Genomic DNA, 21,597 nt, shown 5'->3' with positions numbered 1-21,597 from the left:
TGGGAGTGAGAAGGGAAGAAGAAAGGCATTGTGAAAATTGTGGTGCCTTTCTACCTCTGCTGTCACTTCTAATGATAGATTTCTTAGAAAATAAAAGAACACTGTGTACTATGATGTGGGAAGGCAGAGACTATAGTTTCATACAGAGTAGTGCTTAATTCCAGTTTCACTATTCACAGGCAGATTTGAGTAACCTTTATCACTTCCTACGTCTCAGTTCTTCATCCATTAAATGAGGGTCACAGTCTCTGACTTACAGGAGCACATCTTGTGAGGCAAAACAACAGCTTGGATGTCAGAAGTTAAAATAAATTACACGGAGTTGGTGCTCAACACATGCTAGAGAATCACCTGGGCCTGATTCTCAGCTCTCTCACTGTAAGATCAGAGATGACATATGAGAACTGTCTTGTGGAGTATTGGGATATACTAGGTACTGAGTCCATCTGACTATTGTTATAATATTTCTAATAAAGATAGATGCTTCTCCCCCAAACTGTTTCCTGACTTCCACTGCTCCATGAGAGGAACACTGTCACAGGATCCACAGGAGGCTGGAATATACATTCTTCTTTATTCCACAGTCCCAGAACCCCAATATTTAGCTGAACACATATTCCCACCCAGTTAAACACTATACAGGCATACATTGGAGATATCGCGGGTTCAGTTCCAGACCAATGCAATAAAGTGAGTCACATGAATTTTTAATATTTCCAGTACATACAGAAGTTATATTTATGCTATATTATAGTCTATTAAGATGCAATAGCATTATTTCTTGAAATAATATATATACCTTAATTGTCAAATACTTTATTGCCAAAAAGTGCTAATGACCATCTGAGCCTTCAGTGAGTCACAATCTTTTTGCTAGTGGACAGTCTTGCCTCAATGTTGATGGCTGCTGACTGATTAGGGTGGCAGTAACTGAAGGTTGCCATGACTGTGGCAATTTCTTAAAATAAGTCAACAATGAAGTTTGCCACATCAATGGACACTTCCTTTCACAAAAGATTTCTCTGTAGCATGTGATGCTATTTGATAGCATTCTACCCACAGTAGAAATTATTTCACATTGGACTCAGTTCTCTCAAACCCTGCTGTTGCTTTATTAAATAAGCTTATATAATATTCTAAATCCTTTGTTGGAATTTTAGTAACGTTCTCAGCATCTTCACCAGGAATAGATTCTATCTTAAGAAACCATTTTCTTTGCACATCCATAAGAAGCAACTTCTCGTTCATTTAAGTTTATTGTGAGATTGCAGCAATTCAGTCACATCTTCAGGATCCACTTCTAATTCTAGTTCTCTTGCTATTTACACCACATCTATAGTTACTTCTTCCACTGAGGTCTTGAACCTCTCAAAGCCATCCATGAAGATTGGAATCAACTTCTTCCGAACTTCCATTAATGTTGATACTTTGGCCTTCTCCCATGAATCATGAATGTTCTTAATGGCATCTAGAATAGTGAATCTTTTCCAGAAGGTTTTCAATTAACTTTGCTCAGCTCCATATGAGAAATCATAATCCATGGCAGCTATAGCCTTTTGAAATGTATTTTTGAAATAATAAGACTTCAAAGCTGAAATTATTCCTTGATCCCTGGATAGCAGAATGGATGCTATGTTAACAGGCAGAAAAACAGCATTAATCTCCTTGTACACCTCCATAAGAGCTTTTGCCAGGTGCATGGTCAATGAGCAATAATATCTCAAAAAGAATATTTTTTTCTGAGGAGTAGGTCTCAACAGTGGGCTTAAAATATTTAGTAAACCATGCTGTAAATGAATGGGCTCTCATCCAGGCTTTGTCATTCCATTTACTGAGCACAAGCAGTAGATGTAGTGTAATCATTAAGGGCCCTAGGATTTTCAGGATGGTAAATGAGCATTGGCATCAACTTCAAGTTACCAGCTATATGAACTCTTCACAAGAGAGTCAGCTCATCCTTTGAAGATTTGAAGCCAGCCATTGAGTCTCCTCTCTAGCTATGAAAGTCCTACATGGCATCTTCTTCCAATAGAATGCTGTTTCATATTCACTGAAAATAAGTTGTTTAGTGTACCCACCTTCGTCAGTGATCTTAGCTAGATCTTCTGGATAACCTGTTGCAGCTTCCCCATCAGCACTTGCTGCTTCACCTTGTATTTTTATGTTATGGAGGTGGCTGTTTTCCTTAAACTTCATGAACCAACCTCTACTAGCTTCAAACTTTTCCTCTGCAGCTTCCTCATCTCTCTCAGCCTTCATGGAATTGAAGAGATTTAGGGCATGGCTCTAAATTAGGCTTTGGCTTAAGGGAATGTTGTGGATGATTTGATCTTCTGTCCAGACAATTAGAACTTTCTCCGTATCAGCAATAAGGCTGTTTTGCTTTCTTATCACTTGTGTGTTCACTGGAATAACACTTTTAACTTCCTTCAAAAGCTTTTTCTTTGCATTCACAATTTGGCTGTTTGGTGCAAAAAGCCTATCTTTTAGCTTATCTGGGCTTTCAACATGCCTTCCTCACTAAGCTTAATAGTTTCTAGCTTTTGATTTAAAGTGAGAGATGTGTGACTCTTCCTTTCACTTGAACACTTAGAAGCCATTGTAGGGTTATTAATTGGCCTAATTTTAGTATTGTTGTGTCTCAGGGAATAGGGAGACCCAAAGAGAGAGAGAGAGAGAAAGAGAGAGAGAGAGAGAGAGAGAGAGAGAAATGGGGAAAGGGCCATTCAGTGGAGAAGTCAAAACATATACAACATTTATTGATTGATTAAGTTTGCCATCTAATCTTGGGCACAGTTTGTGGTACCCAAAACAATAGTAACATCACAGATCACTGATCATTGTTTACCATAACAGATACAATAATAATGAAAATGTTTGAAATATTATGAGAATTACCAAACTGTGACACAGAGGCATGAAGTGAGCACATGCTATTGGAAAAATGGCACCAGTGGATTTGCTAGACATAGGGTTGCCACAACCTTTCAATTTGTTAAAAAAAAAACAAAAACTCAATACCTGTGAGGCAAATTAAAACAACGCACAATGAAACAAGGTATGCCACTATTTCTCAGCTTCCCTCATAGCCAAATGTGGATATGTCCCTAAATTTACTGTGTTAAATATCAGCATGTGTCTGGAAGAGAGGGAGCACACTTTCTTCGTCTCCTTATCCATCTGGCTGCTTGAAATTTGGATGTGACGGCTGTAGTTCTAGCAGCCATCTTGTACTATGAGGATAAAAACTGTATTCTAGGGAAATCAGAGGGTAAGCTGGAAGGGGCCAGCTTCCACTTTATGTGGCACAGTATCAGCTCTGCCCACCTCCCAACTTCTTATATAAAAATAAACATCTGTTTATTTAAACAATTGCTATTTTGACTTCCTCTGTCCTATTTAGCAAAAGCAAATCCCAATAGACATAAAGGCTCTGCTTTATAAAAACTTAAAAACTTTGTCTTTCAGGATTTTATCCAAAGGCTATAGTGAGAAAAATGCTTAAAGTCACATGGACAAAGATATTCAATACTCGTATTATTACAAAAGCAAATGGATGCCTATATTTTCACTGAGAAAGGAGAGGTTAGATGTGACACGGTACATCCTAAGTCAGTGGCTTAGAGTTCCGGAGGTGAAGCCTGGGGCTGGACCAGATTCTAAGTCTCACCTCAGCTCCTTAATGTCTCTGTCACTGGAGCGCCTTCTACTTTACCTCTCTGAGCCACAGTTTTCTTATGTACAAAGTAGGCTGATAATAATCATCCAGGTCAATAATGTTGCTATATGGGTAAAATTAAAGAATGTACATAAGGCACTTCACACAGTGTCCAGCTCAGGTTAATCACTGGGTGGAGGCTAGCAATCCTTCTCTCCTCCCCTGCCCCCTCCCCTCTCTCCTCCTCCTAATTTGTTCTTCCCTCCCCACATTATCCTTCTCCTCCAATAGAATACTATACTGGAATTAAAGCTATCTGCACCATGACCACCACAATGAAGGTGATTAAAGGCACATTAGTGGAAATTTAAAATCATATTACATACATATTTATACAGCATGATCTCATAACTATGTAGGAGTCTATTGAAAAAGTTAGGAGAGAAACATGCCAATAGCGTTTATCTCTAAGAGGTGAATTTTAGTAATTTTCCCTTCTTCTTAAAGCCTCTCTGTAATGTCTATGATATGTCCATGAGCATGAAATATTGTTAAAATTTATGATTAAACATGATTTGTCATTCCTCTATTATAAAAAGCTCAGCATCCCTGAGCTATACCAATCCCTGGAGAGGCCAGTTCTGCAGGGCATTTGTGAACAGAAAGCACCTCCCCTGCCAGCTGGCTGACGAAGTCCCCTGGGACTGCCACCGGATGGAGCCTTAAGGGTGGGGCATGTGGCAGGTGGGATTGGAGAGACAGATATCCCTTTAGAGCTACCTGGGACAGTTGCTGCATTCTCTGCCATCCCTCCTGACCATTCCCTTCTAGCATCTTCTCTGACCTGGAGGAAGTGCCCTGAACTTAATGAACACCAGCCAGAGAGTGGAGTTCAATTCTCTATTTGCTGTAAGAAAAATTATTTTCCCTCCCTCCTTAAAAAGAAAGACCCGAAAGAAAGCAATATATCAGACCAATAGCTGCCTATGCTTAATGTGCTGTGTATTTTACAAATCCTCTTAGCAGGAGAACTGTTTGATCTCCCCTCTGGCTGGATCTGTAGCTGTGGAGATGACTGACACTGGCCTGATCCCTGCAGACCAGACTGAGCTCTGCAGAGCAGTGGCCCCTGGGACACAGGACCCCAACAGATGCACAAGTGACGGACCCAGGTGCTGTGGTGTGTTACTCTCCTGCAGAAGGAACAGACCTGCTTGGAACAGAAGACAAGGCAGCTGCAAGAAGCGGCAAGAGGGCCATGGATTGGGCCAGTTAGGTCACTGTGGGTGGAGCAAACACTGGCTGGGGGCTTCCTGTCATAAATAGTTATGCATTTCATTGTCTAAGGACTCAGGATCTCTTGGGTTCTCTGAACTCTTGGCTCACAAGTGACAACACTTTGGCCCATAAATTCTTTTTTCCCCCTAGACCACAAATCATTCTTCTTTGAGCTGCCACTTACTAGTATTTACTACACACTAATGAATATGTGCTCTTTGTTAGGAAAAGCTGATATGCCATTTATTCCTCACACTTCCCAGTAAAGTTGTCCCCGTTTTACAGATAAAGAAACTAAGACACAGAATTAATGCCACACAGATCATTGTAGCTGAGCCAGGGGTGAAGCCTATATGTGTGTGGTGCAAAACTTGTGATCTAAATGCAGACGTTCTCAATGCAGGTCATGCATCAGAGTCATCTGTGGAGCTTATTAATTATAAGGATACAAAGACCCCACCCCGGGTTTCCTGAGTCTCTGGAAGATGTAATACTGATGTGAAACCTGGTTGAAAACCACTGGATGACCTAGATTCCTGAATACTTGCCCTGCATAGCCTGCCCTACAGGAGGAAGGTTGCTGAGTGTAGAATGAGAGCCTGCATTGCTGGTCTTTGGGGCTCTACTAGCCTCCTCTCCCCATTCTGGGTTAGCCTCCAGCAGCTGAGCCCCCGGGCTGTTGTGGTGCTGCAGGCTTCTGATTAGGTCTAAGGCAACTCATTCTTTTCTCTGCCCCTGCTGGGACTGACCTCTGTCCTCAGAGGAAATCCTGATGGGAACAGGTCAGGAACCCCCTGACAGGAAAACTCATTCCTGCTTGAAGCAGGCAGGCCTTAGGGCCTGGGTCTCCAGAGGACCCATGGATAACTTGTGGACTGGACAGTTTGGAGGGGACACTTATCAGCCCCTTAGGTCACGGCATGAACTCAGCTGTCAGCTCAGCCTGTGACAGCTGAGTTCCCTTGGGAAAGCTCTTTTCATTTATGTATTTTTTCTTTCCTTATCTCACATTGGCGGTTTCCTTCATTCAATTCAGCATGCAAGCACCAGGCTCTCCATTAGGAACAGGACATCCAGAAATGAAGTAGTCCCTGCCCCTGCCGTCAGATGCACAGACTCTAGTGGGAGTGACAGGCTATAAACAGATCACTGTATGTGGTGTGTTTCCTGCAATGAGAGAGGGAAGCAAACCTGGCTGTGAGCAGAGAGAGCCCTCAATTAAGCCTGGTAAAGGGAAAGCTGCCCAGAGGTGGTGACACTGGCTGGTGACATACAGCTTACTTAATACATTGCCTAACACCTCTAGGTTGCAGAACTTACAGAAAATACTGAGAAATGAGCTGTCATTCATTTATTCTGTTATCCATCCATTCATTCAGCAAGCATTTATTGAGCATCTCCTGTGTTCCAGGATTTATTCTAGGCACAGGTATATCTGCTTTCATAAAGCCTAAATGCATGGATGAGAGAGACAATATAAACAAAAAAATTATATATATCTAACTTTATATTACATGTAAATATACATGTTTTTATTTGTAATTTTATATATCATATATAGTAATAAAACTTATAGAGAAAAATAAATCAGAGAAGAACAGATTGCTAAGGGAGAACAAGTAGCAGATGTTGCTGTCCTCTTCTCTGATAAGGTGATGTTTAAGCAGGTGTGGGGGTCAGTGAGAGCAGGAGACGAGATGGGGAAAGAGGACAGAGGATGCGGGGGCAAGTCTAAGGGAGGCTAATGTTGGATTTGGGGATCACATCATCCCACCTCCCATCTGACACAGTGGGTACAACTGAGGCCCAAAGAGGGCAGGAGGCTCCCAGAAAGGAAGAAGCAGAAAAGTAGGCATCTCTCTATAAACTAGGGGTAGAGAGAGTGAAAATGGGGGCTCTAGCATTGGGTGAGATTCAGAGTCACAGAGTGACTATTTTTCTCAAGATATTTTTCTCTGATTAAAAAAGCCTCCCCAAAGATTGCAAAATTTGTATGTAATGATTAGTTATCTGTTGCTTTGTAATAAATTACCCTCAAAACTTCATGGCTTAAAACAATGAACATTTATTATCTCACGTTTCTTTGGGTCAGGAATCCAGGAGCAGATTAGCTGGGTGGTGCCAGCTTAAGGTCTCTCATAAGGTTGCAGTCAAGATGTTCACTGGGGCTGCATTCATCTGGAGGCTTGACTGGGGCTGGAGGACCTGTTTCTAAGATGATTTACCCACATGCCTGACAAGTTAGTGCTGATTGCAAGAGAAGGCCTCAGTTCCTTGTCAGGGCTGCTTGAGTATGCTAACAACATGGTAGCTGACTTCCCCCAAAGCAAGTGCTTCAAGAAAGAACAAGGCAGATGCCCCACTGTATGTTATGATCTAGCTGCCGAAGTCACACATCAGGTCGGCAGCATCCTGTTTGTTACACAGGTTAGTCCTGTTCAGGGTGAACAATGCTACACGAGGGCCTGAATATTAGGTGGCAAGGATCATTGAGGACTATCTTAGAGGCTGGCTACCATAATGCTATCGAATGAACAAGCTATTTTAAAATGACATGAAATCAGCATTATTCCAAAAAGTTTACAATGTGATCACTAATATACAAAAAACAAAAACAAAAACAAAACAAAACAAACAAAAACAGTTTTCTTGACTATTTTTGCTTAAGGCCAGGTTGGCTCCCAATGACAAAGGAATGGCATTGAGTTCATTGAGACCTGGGGTTACCCTGGACTTTTACCATTTGTGTGTGGATATGTTACCTAATCCTATGCCTTGGATCCCTCATCTGTCAAGTGGAGAGTACAATAGCCACCATCCCGTTTGCTCTTAGAATTAAAGATAGTACCCATCCCAGCAGGTACCCTTTCCAAAGCACAGAACTTAAGGGGTTGAATCCTGGTGTTACCACATATTGGCTGTTTTACTTTGAGCAAGTTTCTCCACCTCTCTGCGCGTCTCTTTCTACTTCTGTAAAGTGGCAATAATGACAGTCTCTGCCTCACAGGTTGTTATGAGGATTGAATGAGTTAATTTTTGGAAAGTGCTTAGACTCTGCCCAGAACATTGTTAGTGTCGTATAAGAATTTGTGAAGTAGGCTGGGCGCGGTGGCTCTTGCCTGTAATCCCAGCACTTTGGGAGGCCGAGGTGGGCGGATCACGAGGTCAGGAGATCGAGACCATCCTGGCTAACACGGTGAAACCCCGTCTCCACTAAAAATACAAAAAATTAGCCGGGCGTGGTGGCGGGCGCCTGTAGTCCCAGCTACTAGGGAGGCTGAGGCAGGAGAATGGCAAGAACCTGGGAGGCAGAGCTTGCAGTGAGCCGAGATTATGCCACCAAACTCCAGCCTGGGAGACAGCAAGACTCCGTCTCAAAAAAAAAGAATTTGTAAAGTTGAAGTAAAACATAGTCTGGTATATAGTAGGTGCTCAGTAACGGGTGGCTTTCTCTCCCCTTCATCTGGGATTTGGCCCCTTGACAGAGATAGAAGATGCCAGAACATGATGGAAGAAGTGGTTAATTCCCCTGGTGAGTGGGAGTCTTTAGAATGTGAGTGTGGGAGCCTCCTTAGAGTGGTCTAGTGTGTGTTTGCTATCCCTTGGCTTTTCATAGCCTCACATTACCCAGGCTCTCTTCCTATTTTTAGTATATTGTCCCCACTCTTCCATGGTTACACAAACAGCTGCAGGCCTTGGCCTCAGGGTCCACATGGTTCTGAGCTTTCAGGAATCATTAATCATGAGGTGGGAGTGAATAAATTTTGCTAACCTACAGGTGAGCCCGCCACCTGAATTTATGACCCTAAAGCCACGATAGAAAATGGAATTCCCTTTTGGAATGTCTCAGTTAGCCCATCTCTGTGCTTCCAAGCACACATCGACTAGCAGAAAGTCCTCTGCTCCATCACCGTGCTAAGTCAGGGATTGCCAGGTTTGGGAATGCAAAATATTAAAAGTGGCTTGGAACAGCAGACTCTAAGAAGAAAGGTGCTTATTGCTTGCAGATTCTGAGCCAGACACTATCAGAGCTCATTTTGTGCTCACAGTAATTCTGAGGTCGTTTTGTCGTCATCCTAATTTCACACATAAGGAAACTGATGCACTGAGAAGTTAAGTGACTTGCACAAGGACATGCACTTAGGAAGTGATAGAGTCAGGATTCAGACACAGCAGCCTGGCTCCAAACTCCAGGCTCCGAGCACTCTGCATGCTGCCCTGATGGCTCCAGTCTCTCTGGGCTATCCCTATTCACCATGTGGCTCCTCCAGAGAAGAGGACAACAGATCTAGGCAGCACCCCCTGATCTTATTACACAGGGGCCACTGATGTGGTCAAATCATTCTATTTCTCCCTGCCTTGGTGTCCTCATCTACCACACCAGGAGTTTGGTCCCCAAAAGGGGGAGGGCACGGTCTTTAGAAAATTGGCAGACTTAGGTTTGAATTGTGGCTTTTTTGGCCAGGTCTCCTGAGGAAACTCTCTGAGCCTCAGTATGCTTTTCTTGAACAGAAGATGATTAAGGCATCTCTGGAAAGGTGCAGTTAGAACTCAGAAGAAAATATACAAATTAAGTGTTGACATACAGAAGGTATTCAATAAATGTTTTCTTCCTTTTCCCATCCACCCCCATAACTATCTTGTAACTTCATTTTTTAAAACTCACAAATCCATTTGTTTATTGAACAAACATTTATTCCTACCTGTTCATTCCCATATTTTATTCTGTTACATTCTTTCATCTATCCATCTGCCTGCCCATCTATCCATCTGTTCACTCATCCACATATTTACTTACTCAAATATTTATTGAGCTACTATTGTCTGCTGTGTTCCAAAGATGGAAAGCTAAGGTCCTTGCTCTGAAGTAGATTCTTCTCAAGAATCTGGGTTCGGCATGTGCTGTTGGGTGTCACATCATAATGAGAGGTACAAAGCTTTGTTCAGCCAGGTTTAATTCACTAGGTTGACAACTCTGTTATAAGCTTTTCTCCCAAGGTTTTTTCTCACTGAGTAGCAAAGTACTATGGTTAAATTGTTAGTTTAAACTTCTCACCATGTTCAAGTCTGTGTTGTTGAAATTAAGTCCACAGTCAACATCTGTCTATAGCTCATTCATTTTATGCAAGCCATACAGCCTAGCCAACCTGTTCATACGACCTCTGGGCTGTTATATTTCTTAAAAGGCAGAGCCAGTACACCAGGCAGGCACAGCTGCCTTTGCCACCTGTGTGGGCTGATTTGCCCTGAAATTCTAACCTCATCTAATTGGCCTAAATGGTGAGCAATTAATGACGTGGAACCTCTTTGAAGGCACTATAAATAAAAGGCCAGGAACCTAAGACTGAAGTGAACCAGAGGTTACAGTAATGATGATAAATTGTTCCTGCTAGAGGGTTGTTGTTGTTGTTGTTGTAGTTGTTTTTAAAGGAGTTACTTAGCATCTCCTAACCATGCTGACCCCACACAGGGGTCAAGGTGGGAAAGGGCAGGGATTCTGTTTGCAGTTGGTGAAATCTGACAGATACTCAAAGGGAGAAATGTTGTGAGTCGTTTCTAAGGAGAGGTGAACAGTGCCTGGCACAGGCACTTAAATATGTGTTGAGTCAGTGAAGGAATGCTTTCCAGAGTGTAGCAGAATGAATCTGGGGTTTGGAATGAGATAGATGTATCTTTGTATCTTGAACTTGGGCATGTAGACAGCTTAACCTTGCTCAGCCTTGGTTTCCCTGTCTATTAAATAGGGATAAGCATAACACTCATCTTTCAGGGTTTATTGTGTAGAGTAAATGTGATAATATAAGGTTCACAGCTATATGCTCAGTGCCTGGCCCAGGCCTGGCAGGTTATAGGAGCACATCAAATGTTGCTCTTTTGCCCCTTAGGCACTCATCTGAGACACTCTATTAGAATACAAATTCCCTGCATAGGGTAGATTATGTTTATCTCCTATCCCTTAGATGAGTTCCTAGCATACAGTAGGCCCTTAATAAATTTTAAATAAAGCAAATTTCCTTTGCTTTTCTCTGCAGTAAATTGACTCTATCAGTGGCCCTGATTCTATATATATACACACACACACACAACCACACACACACACACATACACGCACACACACACACATCCTCTCCATGCCCTTTTGCCACATCACTTTGCATTTTCTTTCACTACAGAACCACTTGGTTCTGAGTCTGGCCAAGTGACATGTCTTAGCCAATGGTATTTTAGGAGATATGTCATATGCAGAGGCTTACAAAGACCTTGGCACATTTCCACTGTTGCTCCTATTCCATGGCCATGAGAAGCTCCTCAGGCTGGTCTGATGGAGGTTGAGAGGCATGTGGAGAAGGGACCAGTCATCCAACAGCCAGTTGACCATGTCATAAGAGTGAGCTGAGCCACAGCCAGCAGTGTCCAGCCACACCCACCCAAGATCACAGAGCTACAGACTCAAAAGTGAAATAAATGCTTCTTGTTTTTAGATACAGACTTTCAGGGTAGTTTGTTACATACTGTTAGTGTGGCAGTAAAAAGCTGATACACCCATTCCCATCCCCAGTTACTATCCAGGATAGAGCTTGAAAAGGTCCTGAAGAAATGATGAAGCACATCTTGTATTTTTTTTAAATTTACTTTTATCACCTCTGAAAAATATTTGGTCAGGAGGAAGATGGTATTAGTTGCTTAAATTACTTTTAAGCGTTATGAACTAGAAAATTCCAGCCATCCCTCATGGGCTATCCCTTGAACAGAGTATAACTGACCGAAATAACAATACTAATGATATTAAAATCTTATCTCTGCAATGCACTTTAAGACTTATAAAACTTTCAGATGCTTTATCTAATTTGCTCTGATTCCCTGAGGAATGCTAGTTCTGATGGGTAAGGTTGCTCAGGCTGGGTCACACAGCTAGTGAGTGGCAAAGATCTTTTGATACAAAGTATACTAGTTTTCAATGGCTGCTGTAATAAATTACTACAAACACAGTGGCTTCAATCAACACAAACATTATTTTACACTTTCATAGGTTAGAAGTGTAACAGGGTCTCACTGGGATAAAATCAAGGCATCGGAAGGGCTACGTTTCTTTCTGGGTGCTCTGGGGGCAAAATCTGTTTCCTTGACATTTCCAACTCCTAGGGGGTGCCCACATTCCTTTGTTTATGGCTCCTTCTTCCATCTTCAAAGCCAGCAACCTTGCCTCTCTCTGAACATTCATCTATAATCACATCTCTCTCTGACTGTCTACAGTGGGGAAAGTTTCTCCACTTTTATGGATTCGCATGATTAGATTATGCTCACCTGGATAATACACAATATTCTCCCCATCTCAAGGTCCTTAATCTTAATTACATTTGCACAGTCCCTTTTGCATGTAATATATTCACAGGTTCTAGCAACTAGGGTATGGATATCTTTGCAGGACCACTATTTTCTCTATATACATGGAGTCATCGACATTTCTAGTAACTCATCTAATTAGGATTCTGTTGGCTACTGACCTGCCTCCCTTTCTTCTTCTTTTTCTTTCTGGACGATGGTACAGTAGCTATAATTCCACAACTCCACTGGTTGTAAAACCTCAGTGTTTGGCCAAGGAGGAAGAAATGCTAAACACATTCCCAAAAACAGATCTTGAGGCAGAGTTGCCCTTGAGTATGTTGAGCCCAAAACATTTTATATTCCTATAAAATCACTTACTGCTAGCTACAGACATGTTTCTGATTAAAATGGTCCAAAGGGTGTGTTCTTATAGCACATATTGCTTACTCATTTCTCTTAGTGTAAAGATACTAGATACTGTAGGAGAAATGGATTTATTTTATGGTAGGGTAGCAGCAGCAGAAATTACTTCATGCAAATGAAGCTTGGCAGTGTGACTTCATGAATAAGAAATGAGCCGGCGTCTTTTCTTCCCACAGGCAATATTGCGCTCTGGGAAATTAATTGTGGCATTCGTTGGGTGGCCCTGGCTTCTCTGCTGGGTTTTCAGGCAGAGAAAAAGATGCTGCACCCAACTGGATATAAAGCAGTTATATCCTTTTTAGCTTTGCTCTGCGTTGTAAGTGAACAGTCGATGGGTCTCAAGTCTCCTAAAAGCTTCTTGAGACCTTTTAGAAATTACTCATGGTGGAAGCCATATGAGGCACTGAACCACACATAGTGGCCATGAATTCAGATCATCTCTATTAGAAGAGATCTATCTAATAAATGGAAGAGATCTAAGATACCCTAGGTTTTTTTATTGACAATACGCCTCAGTAGTTAAGCACATGGTCTCAGGAACAAACATATCTGGGTTCAAATCCCTGCTCTGCTCCCCTCCAACTATATGACCTTTGGCAAATTACTTAATCATTCTGTGCCTCAGTTTCTCTATTTATAATTTAGAGATTATAATTGCACTTACCTCATAGGGTTGTTCTGAGGATTAAATAAGTAAATCGACGTAAAGCGCTTAGAACAGAGCCAAAGAACTCTACTGACACGAGGCTACAGAAATGCCAGATAATGTTACCTTAGTTAAAATTAAAGGCAGGTACGCTTTGCTGATGACGGCTATAGGTTTTCATAGTGCAATTAAGATGAAGTAGAAAAATGGGGCTAAGAATAAGAAGTCTTGGAGTCCAGCCTCACTTGTTGCCCGGCTATCTAGGCAAGTCATTTACCTCGTTATACCTCTGTTTTCTCGTTTGTTGGATGGGGCAAAGGTTGTTTCAGTTATCTCTTACTGCATAACAAATCACCCCAAAATTTAGTAGTTTAAGATAACATCATTTTATTATAACTTTGTGGGTCAGGAATTCAGGCAGGCTTTCAAGCCATCCCTCCAGCAAAGCAACTTACATATGAGTTGGGACTATTGGCTGGAACACCTACATGCGGCCACATTAAAATGGTGGCTTCAGGGTTTGAAGGCCATTGCTCCCAGAACAGCATTTCAAACAGCGGAGAATACAAACTGCCAGCTTCATAAGTCCTGGCTCTGGAAACTGGCAGTGTCCATATTGTGTTAGTTGAAGTAGGCATGGAACCTACCAGAATTCAAGGAGATGGGACCTGGACTTTGCCTCTGGATTGGAAGACTGTCAAGTAATTTTCTTTCTTCAGTTTCCAACATGATTTTGATCTTATGATCATGATGTGTGGACACAAAGTACTGTGTAAACATGGTCCTGATTAAAGTGAGTTATATAATGCCTTTTTGAATAGACCTCTTTTTAGAGTAATTTTGGGTTTACAGTAAGATGGAGCAGAAGTTAACAGAGATTTCCCGCATACTCCTTGCCCCCCATACATACATAGCCTCCTCCATTATCGATATCTATCACCAAAGTAGCACATTTATTATAACTGATTAACCTACATTGGCACATCATAATCACTCAAAGTCCGTAGTTTACATTAGGTCACTCTTGCTGTTGTTCCTTATATGGGTTTGGGCAAATGTATAATGATAAGTATCCACCATTATGGTATCATACATAGCAGTTTCACTGCCCTAAAAGTCCTCTGTGCTCTGCTTATTCATCTGTCCCTCCTTCCTACTCCCAGGAAACACTGATCTTTTTACTGTCTCCATAGTTTGGCCTTCTCCAGAGTGTTATGTGGCTGGAATCATACAATTTGTAGCTTTTTCAGATTGGCTTCCTTCACTTAGTAATATGTGTCTGAGTTTCCTCCATGTTTTTCATGGCTTGATAGCTCATTTCCTTTTAGTGTTGAACAATATTCCATAGTCTGAACGTACCACAATGGATACACTCACCTACTGAAGGATGTCTTGGTTGCTTACAAGTTCTGGCAATTGTGGATAAAGCTGCAATAAATGTCCATGTACAGGTTTTTGTATGGACATAATTTTCAAGTCTTTGAGGTGAATGTCAAGGAATATAATGGCTGGAAATTAAAAATTTCTGCTCTGTGAAAGACACTGTCAGGAGAATGAAAAGACAAGCTACAGAAGCGGGGAAAATAATTGCAAAAGACAATTTGATTGAGGACTGTTACCCAAAATATACAAAGAACTCTTAAAACTCAGCAATAAGGAAACAAACAACCTGATTAAAAAGTGGGCCAAAGACCTTAACAGACACCTCACCAAGATACACGGATGGCAAATACACATATAAAAAGATGTTCCACATCATATGTCATCAGGCAAATGCAAATTAAAATGACAGTGAGACACCACTATACATCTATTATAATGGCCAAAATCCAGAACTCTGAGAACACGAAATGCTGGTGAGGACGTGGAGAAACAGGAACTCTCATTCATTGCTGGTGGAAATGCAAAATGAAATGTCCACTTGGGAAGATAGTTTGGCGGTTTGGTACAAAACTAAACATGCTTCTGCCATGTGATCCTTGTAGTATCTTTTTCAAAGATCTCTTATAGGCTCATGATGGTGACACTAAGATCTTTCAAGGCTTCAATCCTACTGTCATAGAAATCTGGAGTTTCCAATCTGTCAAAGACTCCAAGCCTGATGGAGGAGGGAAACTTAATCCTTTATTCATGTCAGAGTTATATAAAAATGGAATGTGCTTCTTTGGAGAGGGAGGGAGGTTCCTGTTAGGAGACATATTCAAGTCCAAGCTGAGTGACCACTCTTGAGGATTTTCAGAGCAGCCTAATGTGAAAGGTGGAGCTATCCTATCTGAGAGGTATGCTTCAGATAGGATACGAGTCTCTGATTTCTGGGGAAGGTCTCTAGGTCTTGTTTACCCTTCCAAAGTGCTGGAAATGAGGACAGTTTATAGTAACCAACAGTGCTTTCTGACCCAATCAAATGGGGTCTGGGGCTGAAGCAAAGCCTGCCTTTAGAGATAGCCCCTCCTCCTGGCATGTAAGGCAGAAAAAAGTAATTCACATTTTTGAGCAGTTTCTGTGTGTGGGCCCTATGCTAAGCATGTTATTTGTAAACCTGGTCCCAATTCGATCCTCACATCTGCCTTGAAACATAGTGTTATTCCTCTAATTTTCAGATGAGGAACCTCAGGCACAGAGAGATTAAATGACTTGTCCATGGTCCACAGATAGAAAGTGATGGAGTTCGAGATTGAAACTCAGGCCTGTTGGAGTCCAAAACTTAGCCTCTTCCCATCTCCCCATTCTCTCACCCCTCGGTGGAATATACTGTGCTAGCTGCGCTTCTGTCTGTCACAAATGGCAAAAGCATAATTAGAATAGGATTAGGCCACAAGGGACGTTTAATGGAGGTTAATGTGTGAGCACACACAGCAACTGAACCTTGGGGAGGGTGGAAGAGCAGTTGAGCTTTGGAATGCAGAAAGCCACATACCTGAGACTGCCATTAGGACATTCTCTGTAGCTCCTGCCTCTGTTTCTCTCTGCATATTGGTAGAATTCTTCTCTCACGCTGCAGATTGACATTACCCACATAACCGAAAGGATGGCCACTTACCACTCCCAGGATTTCTTACTTAGAGCAGTAGACACTGGGTATGTGGTTTTGGAGAAAGTATGTAGAAAGAAGAGGAGACGGAATCACATAGTCCTGAGTTTAAAAATCCCAAGAGAGGGAAAGATTCATTGGTTCAACTTGGGCCAGGTGTCACTAATGAACAATTAACCATGCCTTAAAGTGGGGTGGGGTTGGGTCATACAGATGGAATGGGGAGAGAAAGAAGAAGGAAGGCCTGTGCTGGCCAGCAAGCTAGAATGGCCACTGCATCCCTCAGGTGGGGGCCATTCCTACAGCAGTGGGAGAACAGAGAACCACAAATCACATTTACAGCAAAGCAGGTGGCCGATTTTCACATGTAGCCTAAATGAAGTTCCACCACACTCTGGGCTGAGTGGGAAGGCTGCCCTTCCTACATGTATGTTAGGCTAGCTTCTCTAGAAGATAGAGGCTGGGGCAAAAATTAAAAATGAGATGTTTCATTTGGAAGATGCAAATCCATGGCAGCAAAGGTGAGACACAAGGAAGTGAGGCAAAGAAGGATGCAAAGCCACAGTAAGTGGTGTGTTTCCTTGGTGGCTATTATGTCACAAACAGCCATGGAGACACCCAGAAGTTCACTACACAAGAGCTCTCAGCATGACATGTGGAACTCGGCTGGATGAGCTGCAAGGCAGACTATCATGAAGCAGTCCATGGAGAGAGGAAGAAGGAATGTATGTGTCCTGCTCCCTCAACTCCTATTTTCCACGGGTCAAAGTTTTCCTAGTGGGAGTTAACTCTTCTGCACTTCAGGATTGTATCACCCAGTCCTGATGACAGCCTTTCAGGAGACCCATTCCCACCCCATGCTGGAGAGTGTTTTCATCCAAGTCTGGAAGAGGTAAGAGGAGCCAGAAACTATAGGCATGGGGCTAGGAAGGGCCCATACTCCAGGACTTGTAGCTGATCTGCCCCAAATGGCAGAACTGCCTGAGCTCAAGTCAGGCAGGGCAGCAGCCTAGGCAGAGTGAGTGGCAGAATGTTCTGGATGCAGGTGGCATCAAGAGCCTTTGAGAAGGCTCATCAGATTTGTGTTTGATGCACTGTGTGACCTTGGACAAGTCACTGAATCTCTCTGAGCCTCAATGTCCTCAGCTGTGAAATGGGGCTCATTGTACCTATCTATCTCCCAGATCAGAAATAATATTTGTCCCAGTTGAGTGTTGTGCCTGGCATCTAGCAAGCACTCAATACAGAGGAGCCATATTTGTAGAGTTAGGAGTTCTGACTCAGTTCTGGTGGCATTAGCATAGCTGGATTTCCTGAGGAAAGCCCGTTGAGTTTTGGTCAGGTAGAGCTCTTGAGCTAGAGTGGGGGGTGCCTTGGCAGCTCTGAAAGGAAGGAGAAAAGAAAGAGAAAATGCCACCCAGAAAGGAACTTCACAGTATCTGTCCATTGCTTTGTCCTCACACAAAACTGGATATATAATTTGAGGGGCTCACTGATAAATGGATATGTGGAGCCCCTTGTTCAAAAATCATTAAGAATTTCAAGATGGTGCCAGCAGAGTATTGAACCAAGCACAGGGCCCTCCTGAGCATGAGGCCCTGTGTGACTGCAGAGGTCACACACCCATAATGCCTGCCCTCCACTTACACATTGCCAGAGTGCAGTATGTGGCGCCAGAGCTTGGCAATGTTCTATTCTTCCCAGCAACCTCTCTCCCTACCTGTGCCTGGCTTGATGGGGTCTTGGAAACATCCAAGGAGGGAAAGGGATGTTGGAGCTGATTGAAAATACCTCTACCTGAACTTCAAGTGGTGTCATGAAGAAGTACATACATAGTATAGCAGTTAAGTGCAAATTTGGAAGGTGTATGCATGTATAAAGTTGCTGTTGACATGGTTCTAGTAGTTACAGGAGTGTTGCCATGGTGATTGGCAAGGCCAGCTGTTGTTTCATTTCCCCCAAAGAATTGTATGGTAATAATAGACCTTTGGAGAGTCCTCCTGGGACAAGGAATGATGTTAAAAATCTGCCAATTAATGAACAGGTAGTATAAACTGACTTCATCCTCATTTGTTGTAATTAACAGGATTTTACAGGCTTTTGATGAGAAGTGGCTAATTTGGTATAGAAATGTGGAGGGTGGACTACTTTTGGAGCCTGGGTTTGAATCTGCACTGTGTCACTAAATAGCTGCATCACTTAATTCCTCTGAGCCTGTCTCCTTATTTAGAAAATGGGGATCGTTAAACCAAAGTTGGAGGAACATTGAAAATAAAGGATGTGAAATGCTTAGCTCAGTTTCTGGAGCATTATAGATAGACATTACGTGGTTTCTATGATGCTGATGATATTAATGAAATCATCATCATTATAATCATCATAAAGCTTCCATTTATTGAAGGCTTCCACCTATATGTCCCTATGTTGTGTACATTATCTCATTTAATCTTTATAACAACCCTATCAGTGAGTCCATTGTTATCCTCAAGTTATAGATCAGGACACAGAGGTTAAGAGATTTGCCTGAGGTCACACAGCTAGTAAATGACAATGTCAGGATTCAAATTCAGGCAGTCTAACTCCGGAGCCCAGGCTTTTAACCCTTATACACAGTGCCCCTGGGATGAGGATTAATAAATACATGAAGCCTAAGAGACATGCATTTCTGGATTTCAGTTGGCTCTGAAAGATTGGTCCTTGATGAAATGGAAAGTATGTTTCCTTTTATAGCAAGGGCAGTGGTGGGGTGGGATGAAGGAGGGAGATTGTTTTAATAAGCACGTGCTGATGGGGGCTACTCTGTGGACCAGCCTTGCTCTGTCTCAGGGGTTCAGCCTTCTCTTCCTGAGGCTGTCCTACTGATTCCTCTGGAGTTGCAGCAACTCCTACCCTGACCTGATCCATGGGTCAGAATCAGGGTCAGGATGAGTCAAGGCTGACTCATTGACTATCCACTCTAATGGCCTTTCCTCCGCAGGGCTCTGTGGATGCTGACCTTTGTCCTCTTCCAAACTAAAGAAAAACAAATAAGCATACAAGCACAAAACCAGCCCCTTGGACTTCTTGCTAATCCTATTTGGTTATTTAAGTGTGGCAGGTACCTTCTCTCCTCAGGGCCTTTGCATATGTTTCTACTCCCTCCTCCTGGGCTTCTCTTGGCAGTTCTCATTCTCAGTCCCATTTACTGTTGGGCGAGTTCCTAATCACCCTTCATATCTGCATGTAAATGTTACTTCTTCAGGGAAGCCTTCCCTGATTATCCTCCACTCCAGTCTCTAAGTTCCCCGTCATGTACTCCTATAGCCACCTGTCTGCCTTTTGTATCACTTAATCAGAATTTTAATTAAATGATTATGAGTATAATAATTTAAGATTTATCTCTCTCAATAAATGTTTTATTCACTATTGAATCCCCAAATGCCTATAACAATGGCTGACTCTGAATTTGTTAAATAAATGAACTAGCAAGTAAAACCTCCAAAATCTCACCATCTGCCCTGGGGGAAAAGCTTATGCTTTGCAAGGTGAGCCCTTCATAACTTTCCTAGCTTCCTTAATATTGTGGTCCTACTAAGTGTTCAGGAGAAAGCAAACAAAACAAAATTATTACATAACTGGGTAGTTAGAGAAGGAAGAGCAGAAAGTAAAATTATTAAGCATCTACTACATTTCAGGGCTTGTGTTTCTCATTGTATCCTCAAATACCCTGCAATACAGAAGAAATTATTTGCATATGACAAATGAGGAAAAAAAAAGAAAAAGGACAGAGCATTAGGACATGTCAGTCCCTTACTCTGGAATTCAGTGTCTTCTTCTGTAAAACGGGGTTGAGGATGAGTGAGCGAGGCAACCCTTAAGGTCTGTGCCAACTAACTCACTTTCCTTTGGAGGTTTCTTCCCCTATTGTTTATTAGTGTGTGTGTGTGTGTGTGTGTGTGTGTGCACACATGCAAGTGCACAAAGTCATCTTGGACAGGAACTATGTCATTAGCATGAGTGCTGGGGCATCAAACCCTCAAAGGAGGCACCTTGGGTAATTACAATATGGAGTTTGAGCAGGGGTGTGTGTGTCCTGTGCACCCTGGGAAGGCTGGAATGTCTTGCTCAGCTTTTACTCTATTCCATAGAAAGGATTATAAAGGGATTAGATGCAAATGCACTTAAGATTTGGCTGATTTGGGCTTGTATTCCCCCCCTGATGGTTGGGATATTTATTCAACCCGATACTGCAAGATGCTTTTCCTAGGTGAGAGCAGGCACTGCGATAAATGATAATGCAATCAGCAGCAGCAGGCAAGATGGGAAGATAATTGTTTGCCCCACCTTCTCTTTGCTGGTTCTTTAGATTTCATCAGTGTTTCTCCCCTAAAGCCTTAGAATCACTGCCCCTAAAACTCTAAGGAGAAAACGAAATTTTATTCTAATGCACTGGGCAGTTGAGCCCCTGACATTTGCTAGAATTGCTTTAATCTTGCCCAAAACATCCAACTGAAAAGAAATAGGAGAAAAAAAATGTTATGAGCTGGGTTTAGCAGGCAGGGACCCACCTTCAAGAATGGGTCTGAGGCCTTTTCTCATTCCTGGGGTCATTCTTTTACTGGGCATTAGCATTTTTCCAGGAGGATCTATCAAATGTTTCAATTCTTTGACTTTTGCAGGTGCAAACAGACGGTTAGATGAGATTGGAAAACTAGAAGCTGTTATGGAAGTTGGAGAAATACCAGAAGAACCTTTTAAATGGAAAACAGGGACCAAGAGAGATTATATAGAGGAGAACGTGAGAGGAAGAAACACAGGAGTGGTTGTGGATCTGTGAGAGGATGAGGGAAACTGTCTTAGGAGATCCAGTGATAAATCCATAGCTCTCTGTTCTAAGCACATTAAGTGTGTGAACTCATTAACCCTCACAGTTACACTATGAGTTTGGTACTATTTTTATGTCTGTTTTAAACATGAGGAAACTGGGGTCCAGAGAGGTTGTGGATGCTGTCCTGAAACCTGCATGAGAGCCAGTGCTCCGTACTGATTTGTTGTCTCCTTCTTTGATAACAGCAGTAATCATTACAATCATGACAGCACTAATCACAGTGGCTGCAATTCATTGTTTATCTTTAGCCAGGCTCCGTGCTGAGCCCTTATGTCGGGCAATCCTAGCAGATACCTCACAAGGGTGTAAATATTTTTATTCCAAATTGTACAGGTGAGGAAACAGGTGAGAGGAGGTTAATTACGTTG

The 21,597-nt window shown here is 42.3% G+C and overlaps 1 protein-coding gene and 1 long non-coding RNA gene across 2 annotated transcripts in view; both read left to right on the top strand.

Annotated features, from left to right (window-relative positions):
- Positions 1-21,597, top strand: part of NAV2 (neuron navigator 2) — a 779,302-nt gene that overhangs the window by 146,498 nt on the left and 611,207 nt on the right. The gene's annotated exons all lie outside the window — the stretch shown is intronic.
- On the top strand, positions 16,621-21,237 carry LOC134740252 (uncharacterized). Its single transcript, XR_010127574.1, has 2 exons — positions 16,621-17,254; positions 21,021-21,237. It is a non-coding gene; the product is annotated as an uncharacterized LOC134740252 (long non-coding RNA).

This window comes from Pongo pygmaeus, chromosome 9 (genome assembly GCF_028885625.2).
Source record: "Pongo pygmaeus isolate AG05252 chromosome 9, NHGRI_mPonPyg2-v2.0_pri, whole genome shotgun sequence".
Classification (NCBI taxonomy): Eukaryota; Metazoa; Chordata; class Mammalia; order Primates; family Hominidae; genus Pongo; species Pongo pygmaeus.
Note: the sequence above shows the minus strand (reverse complement) of the source record. Positions and strands in the feature narration are given on the sequence as shown.